Raw genomic sequence first — 21028 nt, forward strand, 5'->3', positions numbered from 1 at the left:
AGACTTAACAGAGAGAGAAATTTCCCCCAAGGATTAGAGGAGGAGTTCTTAGCCCGAGGCTGAGACCTTTTTTTTTTTTAGATTTTTCAAGGCAATGGGGTTAAGTGGCTTGCCCAAGGCCACACAGCTAGGTAATTATTAAGTGTCTGAGACCGGATTTGAACCCAGGTACTCCTGACTCCAAGGCCCATGCTCTATCCACTGTGCCACCTAGCCACCCTGAAGCTGAGACTTTTTATTTGGAAGAGTGTCATCACCAAGTGTATTTAAATATAATGGTTTTCTAAAAGAAGCTGCAGTGAGCCTTATGTTGAGCCCAGGTTGGTTCAGAAGAACAGACAGAGAAGTTTGGGGACAGAAACAGGCTATGCGAATCTATCCATCAGGAAGAGCTCTGCACTAGGGCAGTCAAAGTCAAGGACAGTGGTTAACTATGGGCTCTAGCATGCAGAATGAGGGCAGAGTAAGAAGGGGCTTTGCACCCAGGCCTGGAATTCCCAAGCAGGAAAGCTCTGGGCTGTATATGAAGAAAGGTGGAAGTGCATAAGCCAGCAGCAGCTGGATCTTATTCTCAACATCTAGCCCAGCCTGCAGAGCAACAGCAGCAGGGCTGCTCCAAATCATCCCATTTCCCAGCTGACTGATGGGGTGCAGTTGGTGGTAGCATCTTCTCATGTCCAGACCATAACCCAGGCCAGGAATGTGCAGAACTCAATCAGGGGCAGCCATCAGACTTTGTCTTGGATCAGTCCCTTCTGGGAGCACTGAACACCAGCTTGTCAAGACACCAAGGTAACAGCACCAGAAGGCAGCCCAGAAACTCTCTCCAGAAGTTGTGGCTGCAGAATCAAATCTCGACATCAAGTCCAAAGAGAGGTAGTAGGTCATAAATAAGAATGGGTAAACAAAGCAAGTAGATAGCCTGAACTAATGGTGCCAGGGATACTTAAGACTCAAATGCAAAAGAAGAGAATGACACCCCCCCCCCAAATCTACAAGCAAAGCCTCAGACAAAAACATGGAAGAGATGAAGCAACAGCTTAAAAAAAGAGCTAATATTTTTTGAGGAAAATAATTGGAAAAGAAATGATGAGTTACCAAAGAAAGAATTGGAAAGGTTAATACTTGGTGCGAGAGGAAAAAACCTTGTATAAGAAATAGAAAATGTGAATGAATGGAAATAGAAGCCAGTGACTCCATGAGGCAACATAGAACTATCAAAACAAAATCAAAAGACTGAGGAATTGAAGAAAATGTCAGTTATTCTACTGCAAAAACAATGTATGAGAAGAAAACATTAAATAATAATAACTAAATAATAAAAACATAATTCCCCATCAACTGGGGAATTTTCTGAAGCTTTTAACTGAAAAAAGGATCCTAAATATTTTGTTTCAAGTAATATTAAAAGAAAGCTGCTCAAATATCTTAGAATGAGAGGGCAAAGTGGAATCAGGAACAAGCCCTTCGGGCCCCACCCCTCCACCCCCAGTCAGCTCCTGAGAGAACCACCATCTGAAAATGATCAGGCCTAACTATAGAGCAATAGTGAGATTGGAATGACATTCCAAAAGGCAAAGGATGTGGGCCTACAGCCAAGAAAAACTTACCCAACAAAACTAAATCTATTGCTGAGGAAAAAATCCAGGTCTTCCAAGCATTCCTCAAGAAAAATCCAGAGCTGAGCACAAAGTTTGAAGGTCAAATGCAGGAGTCAAGATAAGCTTAAAAAAAGGAAGCAGGAAGGAACAGGATAAAGTGCTTACATTCAAATATGGGGAGATGGTGCCACCCCTGTTTCTCTATCAGCATCAGACAAGGCCTGGAAAAGGTCCTGTTATGTCCTAATCTTAAGAGACAAATAGAAAGGTGAAGTCACATCTATACCAGGGAGGGGAATGGTTAACGCTTGAATCCTGACACTCATCTGAACTGATCAAAAGAAAAAAAGATACAAACCCAGAGTTAGGAACAGAATACAATCTACTCAACAATGACAGAAGAGAAAGGGGAGAAGTGAGTTGGGGAATTAAGAGGGAAGATTAAGAATTAATCCTAAACAAAACAAATCCTGAAGATCCACAGACATACTTACAACTCTTTTTGAAGTGGCAAAGAATGGGAATCTGACGGGGTGCCCATCAACTGGGGAATGGTTAAACAAAATTATGGCATGGAAATGAGATGTAGTACTAACTACTGACACATTCTTTTCAGTGTAAAGACCCCCAGGATTCCAGAGGACCAATGCTGAGTCCACCTCCTGATGGAATCGAAGGATTCAGAATGTAGGAGAAAATTAGTTTTAGGACACAAAGTGGAAATTTGATCAACTACATGCAAGAGTGGAGTAGTTTAAGCCCAAACAAGAAGGTGGATCACAGCTGAATAAAACAATTATGACAATTTGGCAACTGTGATCAACACAAAGACCAACCAGTGAAACCTGCTGCCCTGACAGAGTTTCTAAGACTCATAGCAAAGATTGAGACATCAATACATGTGGAAATTTGTTTTGTTTGCTTGCTTGGACATACTTATAAAAGGATTTTGTTTTTCTTGTTTTCTCAATGGAAAAAGGGGGAGGGACAGAAGACTGATCTTAGTTTGAAAATAAAAGTTTAATTTAAAACAGACAAAAATCATCAGAGAAGGGGCTTCCCCCAAGCAAAGACTGGCTGATAACTCATTAAATGCTAGAGAGGGTCCTTTTGCTCAGATACTTTGAGGTCTCTTTCAAATTTGATATCCTCTTTTTTTTAAGATATAAAATTGTAATTGTTGTTCTTATGAAAACAGTATCAAGAAGCTTGATGCTTTGTTGCTCAGCTTTTCCTCTTGTCTTTCCCCAGGTTGAGAACGCTCAGGATTCTGATTGGCCAGCATCCTTTTTTCCATTGCGGTTGGCTCCAAACATTCTAGCCTCAGTATAATTTTCTTCATCCCTCCTGTACTAAATTTTGTTTGGATGCTATCAGCACACAAGGAGGGCTTCCTCTTCCTAACAGTCTTGTGTTCATCATTTTGTGCTCTTCTTATTATCATCACAGTCCTTTGATCAGCACCCAGGATTCCACGATGTCTTGCCTCTCTTTTCACCTCCAGTGGTACCTAACACAGGAGTGGAAGTGCCTTTTTAGGACCTGGAACTCAAAGGGGCCTCCAGCCACCTTCTCTCCCTCAGTCAGGAGAACCAGTCAGGTACTCTGCTCTCATCCTTGCTGCTCACTGAGGCACACTCACGACTCGGGTGACATAGGAGGTCCTCTGCACACCACCAGTGTGACCTAATTCGGGGCACCTCCTCCTCTTCTTTGCCTTTGTTTATGTCTACAACCACCCCTCTAAGTGGGCAGGAGTCAGTGCTGAGAGAGAAGTCTTTAGAAAGCCTTTCTATGGCTTCCCAGTTCGCCAGACATATGGAACTTGTTCTCCTGACCTCTAGGTTTTCTCAGTTGCAGCTCCTCTCCCATGGCATGTCAACCATTCCTCTCAACGAGCTTGTGACTCTTCTGGCTACAATCCAGGCTGCTGGTAACTTTCTCAGAACTGGAGGAGTAGAGAACACGCAGGGCAGAGATGCGATGCTACAGCTCTCCTGTCACACCATGGAACCAGAGGGAGCCTGCCACAAATTAGACTTCTTTGAACTTTTTTTCTGAGCATTGTTGTTTCGCCATGCTCCACTCACCCTGGATTTCTGAAATCTATTGTCCACAATTATGCCCACAATGCTATATTTTGAAATTTAATCTCATTCATTCCTTTTGTGGATACAGTAACCTGAGTTGTTTGTTTGTCAAGCTTTCTTTCATCTGCAAATTGGACTAGCATGCTATCCAAATTAACAGTAAAAACCCCGAAAAGCAAAAGGTCACAGACAGCTCATGAGGAATACTCCCCCTCCAAAATAATATATCTCTAATAATGACACCTCTCAAATCCACTCACTTAACCAATTCTCACTTCATTTCAGATGCATCATCAATTAATCCCTGTTTTGTTCATAAACAATGAGAAACTTTGTAAAATACTTCACTGATTTAAATGGAGGGGCAATGTTCATGTAGACCAGTGCTTCAATGGGTCCCACTAGGAGCTGGATCCCAAGGAAAGCCCTGCAGGCCTGAATCTGCATGAAGCCACACTGGCCCCATCATACATCTGGCAAGTCCCTCCACTCTTCTTTTCAGGTTCTCTCATGGCACTTGGGAGTTCTCCTTTCCACTGACCACATTCTATATTTCATACAGTTATTTGTGTACAAGTTTCATTATTTTATAATCTCATTGGAGGTTAAGATCCTGGCTTGATTTCATCTTTGCACATCAGTTAAAGTCCTTAATACATATTTGCTAAACTTAAACCCAATAATTACAGGGCAGTCTGGAGTGATTTTACAAGAGGGGCAAAAAGCTTATCCCAAGTAATAGGGACCCCTCTGTAGTCCCAAGATAGAACCAGAATGATCTTGGAAGGCCTGACTTCCTGCTTCACAGGGCTGTGGAAAGGATCAAGTCTCTGTAAATCACTTTGCAAACCTTAAGTGCTCTATAAGAGCCTCCAATTTCTAATATTACTTGTAGGGGTAGAAGCACTCTAGCCAATTGTTATCTCCATTTTAGGGCAGGTTTGTTCATCCCCAGGAGAAGAAGCTTTAAGTATGAGAGGCATCTAGATAGTTCTCTTTTGATATTCAGATTCTAAATCTGCCTTAAAAAGTTCTGGTCACCCCTTTCCCTAACTTCCCATCCCACAGAGGTCCAGAACTGAAAGAACAGTCCTAGGCTGCAATAATTAATATTATTATACCATATACCTGAATACTAAGTATTGACATTTGGTATTCTAAACTTGTATAAAAAACCTTTAGTCTTTGACATCTGTGTCATGCTTCTTCTGTCTTCTATATGATCTATGACAGGAAAAAAAAATCTTTATTTACAAGTCAGATCGTTTTTTTAAAGGGTCAGAAATAATCTAAAGCTTCTGATTAAGTTTTGATCTCAGAGTCCCTGAAAATTCTTAAAATCCCAAAATAACAAAAAGCCTTGAAGCTATTTAAGACTACCTAGTTTTACCAGGAGATAATGGGTGCAATACCTTTTAATGTAGAGAACTGAAAACAAATTTCAGTAAAATAGAAAAATAAAGGCCTTATTGATCTAGAAAACTGGGGGCTGTGCTTGCCACCTTTACTCAGTCTTCTGTTTTACTCTGAGGCTCATCCCATCCATTTTTGTAACTCAAAATCCTGGTTGTTCCTCCCCCATCCCCAAGTCCAAGAGCCGAATCTTACTATTTCTCTTCAAACCAACGTTTGGTCTTATATTTGGGGACTTCAAAAGAAAGGCCCAAGTCTCTCTGAACCTCTGACCCCCCATTCACTGTGATCTCTGCCACAAGCACAGATGGTTATCACCTTGATCTGACCATCACCAATGTGTTCAGAATTCTGAAAACTGTCTGAACACAAATTTCTATCCTTTAATCCCTCCCTCACTCTTAAATCAAACATTTCTCCTTTCTGTGCAAAGATGGCCCAGTGGATAGAGCACAGGCCTTGGAATCAGGAGGATGGGAGTTCAAATCCAGCCTCAGACACGACTCTTCCTAGCTGTGTGACAAGTCCCTTAATGCTGATTTTCTTGCATCCAGGGCCATCTCCAGTCATCCTGACCCATAACTGGTCACTGGACCGGGAGGGCTCTGGAGGAGAAAGTGATGTCATGGCACCACCTCCCTGGTGCCAAGGACAAACATCATCACCGTGACTCCCTCTTACTGCCCTGACCTCCGGCCTCACTGCCCCCTCCCACGACCCCCCAGATCTCGGTTCTCTGCCTGACCCTGATCAGACACTCTTCTTAGAGCCCAGTGTCCACATCCCCCAGGCTCTCTGGGCCCTCCATCACTCCTGTGGCTGCTGCCCCCACTCAGGTGACTTGGGTGACACTGCACGGCCGGGGGTGTCTGGGGGGGCCCGGGGCGTCTGGAGAGGGCTTGGCCATCTGGAGGGGCCCGGGGCGTCTGGGGGGCCCTTGGCCATCTGGGGGGGCCCGGGGGCGTCTGGAGGGGGCTTGGCCGTCTGGGAGGGCCCGGGGGCGTCTGGGGGGGCCCTTGGCCGTCTGGGGGGGCCCGGGGGCGTCTGGGGGGCCCTTGGCCGTCTGGGGGGGCCCTTGGCCGTCTGGGGGACCCTTGGCCATCTGGGGGGGCCCGGGGGCGTCTGGAGGGGGCTTGGCCGTCTGGGGGGCCCGGGGGGGAGGGCCCTGGGGGGGGGCGTCTGGAGGGGGGGGGGCCCTTGGCCGTCTGGGGGGCCCTTGGCCAGGGGGCTTGGCTGTCTGGGGGGGCCCGGGGGCGTCTGGGGGGGGCTTGGCCGTCTGGGGGGCCCGGGGGGTCTGGGGGGCCCTTGGCCATCTGGGGGGGCCCGGGGGCATCTGGAGGGGCCCTTGCCCATCTGGGGGGCCCTTGGCCATCTGGGGGGGCCCGGGGGCGTCTGGAGGGGCCCTTGCCCGTCTGGGGGGCCCTTGGCCATCTGGGGGGGCCCGGGGGCGTCTGGAGGGGCCCGGGGGCATCTGGAGGGGCCCTTGCCCGTCTGGGGGGCCATGGTCCCGGCGGCGGGCCCCGGCGCCCGTCACAAGGGGCCGCCCCTCGGTTCCTCTCCCCACGGGGCCGGGGCTGGACCTTCTCGGGGGGTCCGGCCCGGGCCCCTTCTCGGACCCTGCCTCGCCCCACCCAGCTCCCGGCCCCCCGGCATGGGGCCCGCCCTCTGGGGGCTTCGGGGGCCGGGGAGCCCCCAGACCGCGGGGGCCCCCCACGTCCCGGACTCCCGAGAGGGGAGCGGCCGGAAGTCGCGGCCGGCCCCTCCCCCGCCCCCAGGGCCCCCGCGGGGCGCGGGGCGCGGCCGGGGCCCCCGCGGGGAGGAGGAGGGGGGCCGCCGCCGGGCCCCCCGGGCCCCCCAGGGCCCACTTACCGCGCGGGACGGAGCGAAGGAGCGGCCGCGGCGGCGATCCGACCCAGCCCAGGCCCGGGCGCGCGCGCGCAGCCTGACGCAGGCCCGACGTGCGGACGCAGGCGCGGGCGCGCGCGCGCCGGCCCCGGAGGCCCCGCTCCGCCCCGGGCGAGCTCCGGGCCCCAGCGCGCAGGCGCGGGCCACGCGGCCCGCCCCCGCCCCTCCGGCCGCCGCTTCCCGCCGCCCGCGCAGGCGCCGTGCCTCTCCCGCGGCGGCTCGGGGGTCGGGCGCGCCTCCGCTCCTTTACCAAGATGGCGGCTCGCTCCCGTCCCGGCTCGGCCCCCGCCGTATGAGCTGGCCTGCGCGCGCGGACACAGCAGAGAAGGTAACGGGAGGGCGGCGGGGCCGCGGCAGGCCGAGCCTCGGCCCGGGGGCCCGGCGCGCGGCTCCCCGGAGGGGCAGGGGGCGCCGGGGCGGCCGGGGCTCCTCCGGGAACATGGCGGCAGCAGCGAGCCGGCCGGGCCCGCGGGGGGCGGCGGCGCGCTCTGCGGCCCGCGGCGCTGCCATTGGCCCGGGCCGCTCACGTGGGCCCGGCGGGGCGGGCCGCCCCCCGCCTCGCGCCCCCCGCGCCCCCGGGCCGGGCCCCCCTCGCGCACCCCCTTGCCGAGCCTCACGGCCCCCGCAGGGCGGACCCCGTTCCGCCTCTCCTCCCGGGGGTCCCTGCGGACGATGCCGGGGGCGCCCTGGGGGGCCGTGACGGGGACCCCGCCCCTCGGGGGCCCCCTCCCATACTTGTGTCGGGGCGCTCAGAGGAAGCCGGGGGGCCGGTCGGTGTCCCCGGGGGTGCTGGGGAGACCCCGCAGCTCGCTGGCCGGCCGCTGACCCGAGCAGCTTCGGGGGGCCGGAGGGGGAGGGCACCAGTGTCGCGTTGGGGAGCCGCCGCGGCCTCGGCACCCCCGCGGGGCTGAGGGGCCCAGGAGGCCGGGCCGGCGCCCAGGCTGGCAGCCCGCAGGAACGGGGGGCCCCGAGGGGACACGTAATGAGTTGTGCTTTGGACTTGTTGAATTGAAGATGTCAGTGGGACGGCGGCGCCCCCTCGGGAGATGCGACCTTGGCCGGCGGCGCAGAGCCTGGCCCAGGAGAGCTGGGCTGGCTCCCCCGCAGCCTGGAGGTGGCCTTCGGTCCGCGGGAGCCAGTGCGATGATCATCGCGTGGAGTTGTCTGGAGGGCCCAGAGAAGAGGACCTGGGACAGGGCCTGGGGGATCCCCCGCGTTCACGGGAGTGACCTGGATAAGATCCAGCAGAGCAGGGACAGGAGAGGTCGAGCCGAGGACGGAGGGGAAAATGTTGGATTTAGCAACTAAGATCACTGATAACTTTGGACAGTGGTTTGGGGGGATGATGAGACTCTTGGAAGGCCCCCAGTTCCTGGGTTTAAGAGACCTTCCAGGGACAAGAGGTTTCCAGAAGGGTGGAGATGCAGGTCTCGAGGAAGGCAGCCAGGGGAGAAACGAAGGTGGTGTCTGGGTTTCAGGATGTGAAGGGGGTAGTGAGCCGGGACAGCAGAGGGAGACCTTTGCGTTGGAATGCCCCAGGCCTTGGGTGTCGGCTTGCCAGAGGGTGGGCCTGGACCAGGTGCCCTTCTGAGCCCCTTGAGCTCTGGCTTTCATTGACAAGTTCTTCAGCCACGGCTCTCCTGCCTTCTCTGGAGCATGTCAGATTTCATTGGCTCCTGAATGAGATGCTTTTCCCAGTGTGTCCCTCGGGCCTCTGGGTATTGCATCATCTGCTGCATCGAAGGTTCCTGCCTTCTCCCTGTTCTCTCCTTCAGACAGGAATGAGGACATTTTACTGCCCAGTGCCCTTCCCTCTGGTGATGACCACGCACTCTGACCTGTCTGTGTCTTCTTTATACAGAGCCGTGGATATGCTGTCTCCTTGTTAGAAGGGAGCTCCCTGAGGGCAGGCACTACCATTTCCTTTGTCTCCTGTGCCTGAGCACAGGGTCTGGCCTGGCCAAGGCTCCACAGAAGGCCGGCTGACTGACTGGGTCCGATTTGATTGGATCACATCTGAAGTGAATGACTCTCCTCCTTCCTGCTTTTGATTGTTGAACAGTTATTCTCCTTCAGTTGCTGATTCATCTCTTTCCACAAAAGGCAGCGGGACCCTAGAATATTGTTTTATGGCACAATAACTAATCTAATAGGACCTGACAGACATTCTGTTTTGGAGGTATTTTCATGGAAAAAGTAGAGCCTCTCTAGTTTTGCTCCTGGGGATTGTTTTTCCTGTTGCTGCCCTTTGCAAAATGTCTGCTGCAGAACCCTTCTGGCAAATTTGCCATCTTGTATTCCAGCTCAGTTAGTGCAGCTAGTTTCTGAGATGATTTTTTTTACAGAGTTTAACAAGATCTCACACATCAAAGTCCTGTCTGTTTTCAGACAGGACGCTAAACCCACATGTCCTCTCTCCCTCTGACTCTCCCCCTCCATCTTTTCTGTCTCTCTTCTCATCTGTCTCTCACCTCCCTCTTTGTTCCTCTCTCTCACTTGCCCCCTTTTTCCCTCTGTTTCTGACTCCTCACCTCTCTGTTGCTCTGTCTCAGACCTTCCTTTCTGCCCTCTCTATCTCTCCCTTTCTCCTTCCCTCCCTGTCTTTCCTCTTCTGTCTCCCTTCCTCCCATCATTATTCCCCCCCCCCCCACTTCCCTCAGGACTATGTGATTGGTAACAACAGAAAAAGACTTCTCTTGGAGCAGTACCACCCTTCTCATTTTCTTCCCTTTGTAGGCTGGCAACTTTGCTTTTTCTGCTCTGACCAAGCACTTGGGGTTATTAGATGGCTCCTTTTCTGCTTGAATGACCAATGGGAGTGCCAGGCTTGGACCCCTGCCTTGCGCCTCAGAGACTTCTCCCCCCTAGAACTATGTTCCCCTCTCAGGCCTGCTCTTCTCCTGAGTAGGACCTGGCTCATCTTGCTCCCAGTTTTTCCCTTTCATGTACCCTCCAAGCATCCTTCTTGGGGTGACTGCTGTCCTCATTGATGAGCAGGCCTCCTGATTCTCTAACTGCTGGGGTTCCAGACTCTGGCCCAGCCATCAAGGCAGCCCTGCTGTCCTTGGAACTTCCCATTCTGACCAGAACCATTCACCCTTCCAGGATCTCTTGTTGCCCCATTATATCGCTTGCCTTTTTTCCCAGTGATGCTCATTATTTTACAGGTTTGTATCAGCGCAGTACCTGGGGAGCCTTTTTATTCGTTTATGTTGGCTGCTCTTCTTTTCTCATGTCACTGCTTGCTGGAAGTCCTCCCTCTCCTCTACCCGCCCATTTACACTCTCCTCCTTCTTGTACCACTATTGCTGGTCCCTGGGGTCAGCAGAGCCCTGAAGTATTGCAGTGTTGTATTCTTGTCCTCACCTCGTCAGTTGTTCATCAGCTCCTATATGGCCTCATGGTGTCTACAACTAACTCCCACCAACTGACTACAACTACAACTGATTCCATCCGGACTTAGCCAGGGAATGTCCATCTTCCTCATTCTGACTTTAGGTGCGTCCATAGTCTGCCGCCAATGACTAATCAGGGTCTCAAACCACCCCTCCTCAACTCCTTCCACCTCCCAGCTCCTGCGAATTCTGTTTTCATTGCTATGATTCCCAGAGTCCCTTCTGTGCTCTCTCCTGAACTGCGTGTCCCATAAGTATTTCTAATTCAATATGTCCAAGACAGAACTTAGGATCCTTTTCTCCTGGGCTTCCCTCTTACTGTTGAGGATGCCACTGGCCTTCCACCGATCAGATTGATGTTTTCTTGGCCCACAACCACCCCACATAACCAGTCTATTGCTGGATCATTGTGTTGTTGAGAATATTCATTCTTCATCATCATACATCTCTTCTAGACCTGCCCCTCAGGCTTGCATCACTTCTCACCTGGACCATCGTCATAGCTGATGGGGGCACCTTTTGCCCCCCTCCAGGTCATGGAGTCCAACCTTTTATCTCTTCTGGGCTGCATTGGCCAACACCACCTTGTCAAGAGTTGCATTACAATAATAATTGTTTTATAATATAATTATTGTAATAAAATGTAACAATGTCTGCAGGATTGGGCTTTGAGGGCCACATGCAGCCCACAGGTTGGACACACCTGCTTCCTTCCAGACTGCTGAGATCCTTCCCTCCTTCTTGGTCCCAGACCTTCCCTGCTAGTGGTTCCCCTTGGAGAACATACCATTGATCCCCTGTTGATCCTCTCTGCAGCCAAGTTGGGAGGTTAGACCCTGCTCTACGTTTGTGACAATTGTCATAGCTCCCTGGGATTGTCACAGCCTCTCCAAGGTGACTCAGGCCTTCCTGCACAACCACCCTTGGGATATCTCTATGGGAAACTGTCTTCCCAGGAGTCCCTCCATGGGCAGGGACCCTGCCTGCCTCTTGCTAGGAATCCCCCAAGGGCAGAGATCCCATTGCTGGCCTGGAGCTCCTGCTGTTGATCTGCAGTGTTTGGTGAGTGGGAAGTTCAGCAAGGAGGCCTTTGACTTGAAGGCTGCTCTGCTTTATTGAGTGAGACTAAATAAATTTAAGCTTAATCAGTAACTTCTCTTGCTATTAATGATTATTTTATTTCTTTATCTAAAATCAACAGTAGATTTTAAAGGGATCTCATTGAGAAACTTGCCAGCCTTTGATCTCCTCTAACAGCACTGTCTGTGCTGGACTGTGTCTTCTGGTGCAGTCACAGCTTAGCCAGGTTTAAACAAGTTTATCCCTGAATTTTGGCCCTGGGCTAGGATTAATACTTCTGACCATAGCTGCCCTAGAACTTGTCTGCCACAAATTTAGGTGAGCTGGAGATACCAGGGTTTAGTGGCATTAGTGGCAGAGGCCAGATTGGAAGCTGGAAATTCTGCCCCCCCAACCCCAGTCCAGTTCAGTTCTCTTTCCAGGGTGCTGTGCCTGGGCAGGGCCCTTAACAAGGCAACACCAACTAACCTGCTAGCTCAATGCCCAGAGAGATTGGGGCCTGAGTATTCCTATTTAACCAAGGCTGGAAGTAGAGTTGCTTGCTTGCGTTTGCAAGCTTTCAGCTCATTTTCCCCAGCCTGTGCTACTCTATCCCTGACTAGGTAGCCTGGGAACCCCATCTTACTGTTGTATTAGTGTGGACAGCCAGAGAGCACCCAACTCTCAAACTCAAGAAAGCTACCTACTTTAGTTTCCCCCAGTTTTGGGAACTCCTGGTCTCAAAATCAGGGGGTATAAGCTTTTTTATGTCATGAACTTTTTCCAAAGTCTGGTGAACTCTATGGGACTCCTCAGAATCATGTTTATTTAATTTGTTTCATTTTTTTCTCAATTATACTAATTTTTGTTTTTTAAATTTAGATTATCAATTTCTCTCCCTCTAAGCATCCCTCGTTGAGAAGGCAGGTAACTGGAAATGGGTTATACATGTACAGTCGTGCAAAACGTTTCCATATTAGTCATGTTTTAAAAGAAAAGACACAGACCAAAAAAAAAAACCCAGGAAAAAATAGAATGCTTTGATCTGCATTCAGATTCCATCAGTTCTTTCTCTGGGAGTGAATAGCATTTGTCATCAGAGTCCCTTGGGATTGTCTTGGATCCTTGCCTTGCTGAGATTAGCTAGGTCATTCATTCTACATCATCACAACAGTATTACTGTGTCCAGTGTTCTGGTTGTGCTGACTTCAGTTTGTATCCCTTCAGGTAGGTCTTTCCAGGTTTTCTTGAGAGCATCCTGCTTATCATTTCTGATAACACACATCACAGTCATCCACCACAACTTGTCTCTCTTTCCATTGTTGATGGGCGTCCCTTTAGTTTCTAATTTTTAGTCATCCCAAAAAGAGCTGCTCGTAATATTTTTGTCCATGTGGGTTGAATTATGGTTTTAAATACATGGGATTACAAAGGAAACTATTATGCTGGGATACAGTTATATGATGTGTAACAAGTTTGAGAAATAGAACTGGGTAATTAATCATTTTTCTCTCAGTTATTAAAGTATTATAAACAACAATAAAAACCAAGTTCATCGACCCTGGCCCAGACAGTCTTATCTGGATTTCTTAAAGCATTTGACAACATCTTTCTATCCTTGAAGAAAGACAGAGAGGTGTGGATTGTATGGTTTTACACTGCTACTGCCACCACTGCCACCACCACCACCACCACCACCACTACTACTACTACCAGCTAGCATTTATATAGTGCTTTACATATCTTATCACATATGATCATTGTAACAGCCCTGTGAGTAGGTACCATTTTCATCTTCCTTTTATAGAGGAGGAGACTGAGGCAGACAGCAGTTATGTGACTTGTCCAGGGTCTCTCTGATTCCAAGCTCATACTCATTCTATCCTGACATGGAGGTAAGAGTTTATTGTTAAATGGATTCATAATGTGAATGACTGGACTGAAAGAGTGGCTGGCAGAGGACAGGGAGATCAGTACCTGGCCTGACCCTCTGGGCAGTCTCAGGAAGGTGTCTATAGGAGGGATCTTTTAGGGTTAGATGACAGTGGGATGTTGGCCACATCCAAGACCATGAAACTGCATGCCAGAAAAAGTCTCTAGCAACCAGGCTAGTAGGGAGGCACAGCGGCCAGATACCCACCCAGCAGTAGAGGGTCCTGCAGGCTCCCACAAGTCAACACCACTGGACAGTGGTGGACATGGGGACATCTCTGACTGGACATCAGCCCCCTCCTCTGGAAGATCTGGTCACGGGAACCTTCCAGCTCTCCACCTCCCGCAGCATTAACCAAATCCCAAACATGAATGATGGGGCTTTAGAGGGGCAGATGGCAGCTCCTGGGGTTTAACTGCTGAGATGGGTGCTTGTCCCCATGGAGTATCTCTAGGAGAGTGTTGACTTTAGCTGGACTTTTTTTTGGGCAGTCGGTGTTCAGGGGTCACTGACAACGCTATGCAGTTGTCCAGATAGAATCTTGCCCCATTTCTTTTTTCTGTTCCATGTGAGATTCCCTCCTTGTCCATTGAAAAGACACGTATTGTTGGCATCATTTAGTACGTCTGGTCACCCACCTGTGGCTTGTATTCCATCAAGGATGGTATTTGCGTTCCTTTTTTTAAAATGAATTCCTGGGGCAGCTAGGTGGTGCAGTGAATAGAGTGCGGGCCCTGGAGTTAGGAGTACCTGAGTTCAAATCCGGCCTCAGACACTTATTAATTACCTAACTGTGTGGCCTTGGGCAAGCCACTTAACCCCATTGCCTTGCAAAAACCAAAAAAAAAAAAAAAATTAAAATGAGTTCTTAATGGGTTTTTTTTTTTGTACTTCACATACATTTCCTACTGTATCCCTCCCCTCAGGTAGCTGTCCCTTACAATAAAGAATAAAAAAAGAGAGAGGAAAAAACTCAGATAAAACTAACCTAGTCTGATGTCCTATGCAGTCTTCCACACCTCTGCCTCCCTACTGCAAAGGAGAGGGTGGGGAGCAGAGGCATCTTTAACTGTCTGTCCTTTGGGGCCAAGTTGATGGAGTCAGTGTGGATGTTGTCTTCTGCTTTTATTTATCCCTCTTACAGCTTGTTTGCATGTTGTCTCCCTGATTAAACTGGGAGCTTTTTGGGGTATCCTGCCACACAGTAGGCACTTTTAAAAATGTTTATTGACCGACTTGCCTCAGTTCATAGAAGTCTGTGCTTTTCCATTTTCATGTTATTCCTCTTCTAGTGCAATTATTCCTATCTCATTCATGGGTGTCAGTGGGCATGCTGTTTGCCTTCTTGGGTTCTCTCCCTCCTGGAATCTCTGGGTCAGAGGCTCTACATAATTCTCTGCCTTTCCAGAAGGATGCCCCTTTACACAACTTCCCCAGTTTCTGTCTTTTGTCATCTTGGCCCATTGCTAGGTGGATGGTGACTTCTTGTGGTCAGTTAATAATTGGCCACTGTTCTTCTGAGCTCTGTTGTTGTTCCTCCTTGGGCCACTTAGTCATTAGCATTAGACTGGAGATTGTGTTCTAGGCCTTGGGCAAGCTGTTGGGCTCAGTATCATGGAAGGGCCATTGAACAACCTACTATGTTTGAGATGCTGGATGTTGAGCATACAAAAACAGAAGATCAGGGAGCTTCCTTCTACTGGAAGGACCCAGCATATACATGAAGAAGGAAGACTGAGCTGTCCATCTCTGGGGCCTCTTGGCTATGTCCCCAGTCACTAAAAATAGAGGGTGATGAGAGCACTGGGATTGTTCACCCTCATACACAATGGAGCTTAGCACCCAGTTAGCAAGAAGACTTGGGTGAAATAGGGAGCCTTGATCCGGTGCTCCCTTCTGGCCCTGGTCCAAGACACCAGTGTCATCCTCACACTGAGTGGGAGCTCTCCTTTGTACACGTGCTGCTGTCTCCCTTGAATGTCCCAAGTGCTGTGGAGGCTCCATCTATATTCTTAAGGATTCTGCAGCTGGAACACGACTTCTGGCCAACGTTCCTAAGCCAGAAGGCTTGGCTGTCCAACCCTGTCAAGCCCGTTGTCCTGTGAGCCCCGCTGAGCTCAGGACTGTGAGATTGGTCGGTGGTCACTTGTTGTTTAGGCTGTGGTCACTTGTGAGCCGGAACTACTGGATAGGCCCTTTTCTCCTCCTCCTCCTCCTCCTCCTCCTCCTCCTCCTCCATCAACAGAGTTGTAGCAAATGTCAAATTATTAAATACAAAAAAATGAAAATATGTTTAGTTGCCATATTTTTTCCCATGGATTTTTATCCCATGTGAGCAATTATATATATATATATATATATATATATATATATATATATATATATACACATACACATACACATATATATATTATATGTGTATGTGTGTGTGTGTGTGTGTGTATACACACACATTTTTTTTTTTGCAAGACAGTGGGGTTAAGTGGCTTGGCCAGGGTCACACCGCTAGGTAATTATTAAGTGTCTGAGGCCGGATTTGAACCCAGGTACTCCTGACTCCTGGGCCGGTGCTCTATCCACTGCGCCACCTAGCTGCCCCCAATTGTATTTTTTAAGAAATTGTTTTCTAGGGTGGCTAGGTGGCGCAGTGGATAGAGCACCGGCCCAGGAGTCAGGAGTACCTGGGTTCAAATCCGGCCTCAGACACTTAATAATTACCTAGCGGTGTGGCCCTGGGCAAGCCACTTAACCTCATTTGCCTTGCAAAAACCTAAAAAACAAAAATCAAAAAATTGTTTTCTTCAATCAGCTTTTGTCTTCCTTTGCTAAGCTGTTGACTCTTGCATATCTCATTTCTTTTCCCTATTTTTTTCTACCTCTCCTATTTGATTTTTAAAAATACTTTTGAGGTCTTTCATGAAGACTTTTTATGCCCCTTTGAGGCTTCGTATTTTGACCAGGTTGTCCTCTTCTGAGTTTGTGTGTGGATCTTCCCTGGTTGCATAGCTTTCTATGGTCAGAGCTCTTTTTTGACTTTTTCCTCATTTTTTTAAAGTTGAACTCTGCTCCTGAGACACAGCAGGTCCTGTCCCAAGCTCCTTGCCCTGGGGGGCCAGAGGCTTTCAGGTCACTGGCTTTCTGTTCTGAGGCCTCAGACACTAGCCCATTGCTCTGGGATGGCCCTGGCTTTATCATGTCAGTTGTGGTAGAGGCCTTACAGCTGCCTGCCAAGCCACAACTGAGGGAGCCATGGTGCTGATCTGGGCTGGGACCATAAGTCTCCCACTGGCTTATGCTTTGCTGGGCTACATTCTTCTTTTACCATGGGAGACAGAACTTTTCTGTAGTCTTCCTAGCTTCTCCTAAGCTGGAAAATGGTTTTATTCTCTCTTTTTTGTAGGGACTATTGTTTCACATCAGTTTAGAGACTTGGTTAAACCTTGTTTCCCAAGGAAACTAGGAAGAAGTTGGGCAGGCAACTTCCTGGCTTTTCTCTGCCATCTTGGCACTGCCTCTGGTCACTGTATTTTCTAATATGGGCAGCCAGGTGGCACAGGGGATAAGAGTGCTGGGCCTGGAGTTGGGGAGACCTGAGTTCAAATTTGGCTTCAGATACTCACTAGCTGTGTGACCCTGGGCAAGTCACTTCACCCTGTGTGACTCATATCTGTCCAGTAAGCTGAAGAAGAAACTATCTGCAGTGATCATGAGCTGGCCATGATTGAATAACAACCAAACATATTTTCTGAACCACAGATGGGATTGGATTGTGTATGACCCCTTGCTGTATAGCATTAAATGGTCTTTCTTTCCCTGTAACAGGGGACTACCCCATGAGAATGCAGGAGGTATGGTTTCCATAGTGACAGCCTGCAGGTAACCATGGTACAGATGCAGATGGCAAATATGCAGAAAGCAGTCTAGGCAGAGGACTGGTTTCAAGGCCCTGAGACTGGTTCTTAGGGAGGGCAGATTTAAGTTAGCAGAAATGGGAGGAAAAACGTCCAGATGTGAAGGAGGATGAGTGGGGGCCACATGAGCCCAGAGCTGAGCCATAGTGTTGGGGAAATGCTAGGTGGTTGGGAAGGACCTGGCATGCCCCACTGAGGAAGCTGGTCTTTGTCCTTAGGGTCAACTGGGTGGTACAGTAGGTGGAGCAGTAGACTCAGTCAGCAGTCAGGAAGACCTGAGTTCAGATGCTGGCTGGGTGATGGAAACAAGTCACTGACTTTCACCTCAGTTTCCTCATCTGGGGATAACAATGGCCCTGACTTTATATAGAGTTGCTGTGAGCAGTAAAGGAAGTGTTATTTATAAAAGTGCTTTGCCAACCTTAAAGCCCAACATAAATGAAGGAAATGGAGAGCCACATGATGAGGCCTGGGTGTAACACTGCCTGGGGAGACTGAGGCATAATTGGAACATGCATTCATTAGTCAACCATTGGAGGCAGGGATCCTGCTCAGCAGCTGTCAGAGGACTTGGCTCAGTGTGCCTGTGGATGATCTGGCCCAGACAGTGCTTAACTCCCAGAAATGTTTGTTGACAACTGGTCTGGAGAGAAGGGATGAGATCCTGGGCCAGGAGCAGGCTTCTGTCTTTAGGAGCTGGTGACTGGGACAGGTGTACTAAAGAAATCTTGACAGGTCAGAGGTGGAGGCCTGTGTTTTCTGTCCCCATTTGAATGGGAACTCCTGGGGGAACAGGGACTGTGCCTGTCTGATGGCACAGGGGGTGCTGAATAAATAAATGCTTACAGATGGGAATGATTGTGTATGTGGGAGAGAGCTTGCCCTTCTTTTGCCTAGGAAGTCTGGGCCTTCTGAACCTAGGGCCCAATGTTGCTTCCAGCTCCAGGGTTTTCTCATCCTTGTTGGCAGTGATTTACAAACCCATTTCAGGGACCAGAGGGTTTAGCCTTTGAATTTCAGCTAAAGTGGTGGAAAGCTTTGAGGAAAGACTAACTTGAGAAGTTTTCCTCTCATTTCCTCTGGAAGCCCCAAGGGGTGGTGGACTGTTCCTTGGCAATGTTGAGGGTTAGACCACTGCCCCCAGTTGAGAGTCTATGATTGTAATTCTGATCAGAATTCAATGGTTGTGCCAGTTGGAGCTCATTCTGTAACCTGACTTGGGGGCCGCTGTAGCAGTGTGGGAAGCTCCCAGGGTCCCTGCCCCATACTGCTGGAATGGGTTCCTTACCTGATCTGGGCTCTCATTGTCCTCCTTTGTGAAATGAGGAGCTTGGCCAAGATTCCTCCTAGTGCCCAGTTCTATGAGTGTCTGATTCTAGGCAGATTTCTTGTCAGAAAACATGTCCCAGCTTTGGACACTATGATCACCTTAGTTGGGGGTCTGTTTATAATAGGTATGTATGTGATTGGGGAGATGGCAAGTGTGGTTACAGAGTTGATGGAGAACTTGAGGTGAAAGTCAAGATGGTAGGAAGAGTCCCCCATCTTAGCTGTCTCAGGCACCCTAGTTTCTGTATCACTGGTGTAGAAGCTGACAGGGGCAGCCAGGTGGTGAAGGACTGACCTTGGAGTCAGGAGGACAGGAGTTCGAATCTGGCCTCAGACACTTGATATTCACTATTGTGACCTTCACTCCCAGTTGTCTTGATTCATTTCTGGCCACTGGACCCAGATAGCTCTGGAGGTGAAAATTGAGACTACTTAGTAGAGCCCCCCCTCACTGCTTGTCATGGCATCACCTCCCTAATGCCGGAGTCTTTGTTTTTTTAATTTTACTTTTTTTTTTTTTGCAAGGCAATGGGGTTAAGTGGCTTGCCCAAGGCCACAGTTAGGTAATTATTAAGTGTCTGAGGTCAGATTTGAACTCAGGTACTCCTTACTCCAGGGCTGGTGCTCTATTCACTGTGTCACCTATCTGCCCCCCAGAGTCTTTTTTTGAGAATGAAGGACAAACAAGAGAAGCTGATATTGTCACAGATAACTGGGCATGTTGGACTAGCCCATATCCTTTGGCAGCCCAGAATCAGACACTGCCTACTTTCCATCTTACGAGGCCCTTAATGCTGGGGAAGGATCTGCTTGATCCTTGAGTTTAGAGGCAGGTCAGTAGGATCTGAGGTGCTAGATCATGATGGAACATCACCAAGCCCAGTTTGGGGAGTGAAATGGGTGGGAGTACTTCTGTCAAGGCTTTCTTCGGCTCCAGATGTGCCAGAGGACCCCTTCCTGCTTTGCAACTATCCTCAATGAGTCATGTGACCTTTGAGGTCCTCTTCTTTTCTTGTGCTAGCACCAGGCCCGGGAGTCTGAGATGGATGCCACCTTCTGTTGTCAGAGGCTACTCTAGACTTCTGGAGTTGTCTGGACCCAGCCCCCAACCCCTGGAAGATCTCCCAGGCTGGCAATGTTATACCCCCAGAGAGAAGGTTTTTGTGGAACCCATGCTGGAATGTAAACTAGTTTGGACCTGGTGATGGACGAGCCTAGCTAGTTCTAGATTGGACCCTGTGGAAGCAGGCCAACTATGCTAAGTCCTAAAACAAAATACAGAATTTTGTAGACTCTCAAGCCACTGAGAGTACTGGTGGTGATGCTCTGGGCCTCCTTTCTCTCTCTGATGTGTTTCTATTTCCTGCTGGACAAGAGGCCTTGCTCTTAGTCCTTTTGACACTTGGCAGGTTCAGGACAGCCCAGGGCTCTCCATCATCTCCTTTGCTTCTTCCTTGTGAGCTGCCTCTCTCGGTCTTGGTACAGACTACTTCTTGTATTTTGTGGGTCATCATTATAGGATCAGACTCTGACTCCATGAAACATTGCTGAATTTTTTCCTTATTTGTTGATCATTCCAAGATCCCACAGGTCTTAGAGCTCCTCTTTGCCATTGTGTATTGTCTTTTCCAAAGGGGTGGCACCTTATGACTGCCCTTTAAACCAAGTTGTCTTCATTGTTCCTTAATCTAGCTTGTTTCCATTATCTTCTGGAAGACAAAATCTCATCATCCGGTATAAAGCACTGTGCCAAACCCTGGGGATGCAGAGACAAAAGACGTGACCCAGTGACTATATCTGGTCCTATATTCCTATACCACAGGATGTCACCACTTTCGAGGGCCCAAAGCAGCCACAACACTAGAGTTAAATTGATTCTGAAATCTCCAAACTGAATTCCTCAGCCTTCCCACAAAACCTGCCCCTCTCCCTGTGGTTACCATATTCCTTCATAAGCAAAGATGGGACCTCCACCAGAGCTTCCTCCAGACATCTTGGACTGTCTTCCCCCTCTCCATTCCCACTATGAGCTTGTCTACTCCAGAATCCTATGACCTTCTCCATCTTCCAATCAGATGCATCATCCCAACACAGACCTCTGCCTGAGCCCTTCCTCTCTCTTTCTTCCATCAGCTCCCAATCAAAAAAAAAAGCTGTAGGACCTGATGGGCATATCTGAGGTGTCCACCCTGCATGAGTGACCAGTGCTTATGAGGTGTTGATGACGGCCTGCCACCTCTAACAGGTGAATGGAGAAGGGGGTGAGGTGAGTGGGCCACACACCAAGCAAGGATCTTGGAGGCAGGGGAAAGTGCCTTGGACCAAAGGGCAGAACTCGTTTTGAGCTACAGGGGTAGACTTGGCATGGCCCTACAGTTTATTACTGATCATT

At 49.5% G+C, this 21028-nt stretch overlaps 2 protein-coding genes across 7 annotated transcripts in view; one reads left to right on the forward strand and one right to left on the reverse strand.

Annotated features, from left to right (window-relative positions):
* The window catches only part of SEPTIN2 (septin 2), a 30224-nt gene extending 23173 nt beyond the window's left edge, over positions 1–7051 (reverse strand). Inside the window, exons 1-2 of one of the 4 annotated variants that reach the window (XM_074190694.1) lie at positions 6974–7046; positions 4868–4915 (exon numbers count right to left, since the gene is read on the reverse strand). The gene's annotated coding sequence lies outside the window, so the exon portion shown is untranslated. Of the gene's footprint in view, positions 1–1766; positions 1825–4819; positions 4916–6973 lie in introns of those variants that run through there. The other 3 variants (XM_074190695.1, XM_074190693.1, XM_074190696.1) reach the window with 3 other exon arrangements.
* Positions 7052–7215: 164 nt separating this feature from the next.
* Positions 7216–21028, forward strand: part of HDLBP (high density lipoprotein binding protein) — a 77513-nt gene continuing 63700 nt past the window's right edge. The window contains exons 1-2 of one of the 3 annotated variants that reach the window (XM_074190700.1): positions 7216–7337; positions 20770–20881. The gene's annotated coding sequence lies outside the window, so the exon portion shown is untranslated. Of the gene's footprint in view, positions 7338–13334; positions 13359–20769; positions 20882–21028 lie in introns of those variants that run through there. The other 2 variants (XM_074190697.1, XM_074190701.1) reach the window with 2 other exon arrangements.

Source organism: Macrotis lagotis, chromosome 6 (genome assembly GCF_037893015.1).
Source record: "Macrotis lagotis isolate mMagLag1 chromosome 6, bilby.v1.9.chrom.fasta, whole genome shotgun sequence".
Taxonomy (NCBI): domain Eukaryota; kingdom Metazoa; phylum Chordata; class Mammalia; order Peramelemorphia; family Peramelidae; genus Macrotis; species Macrotis lagotis.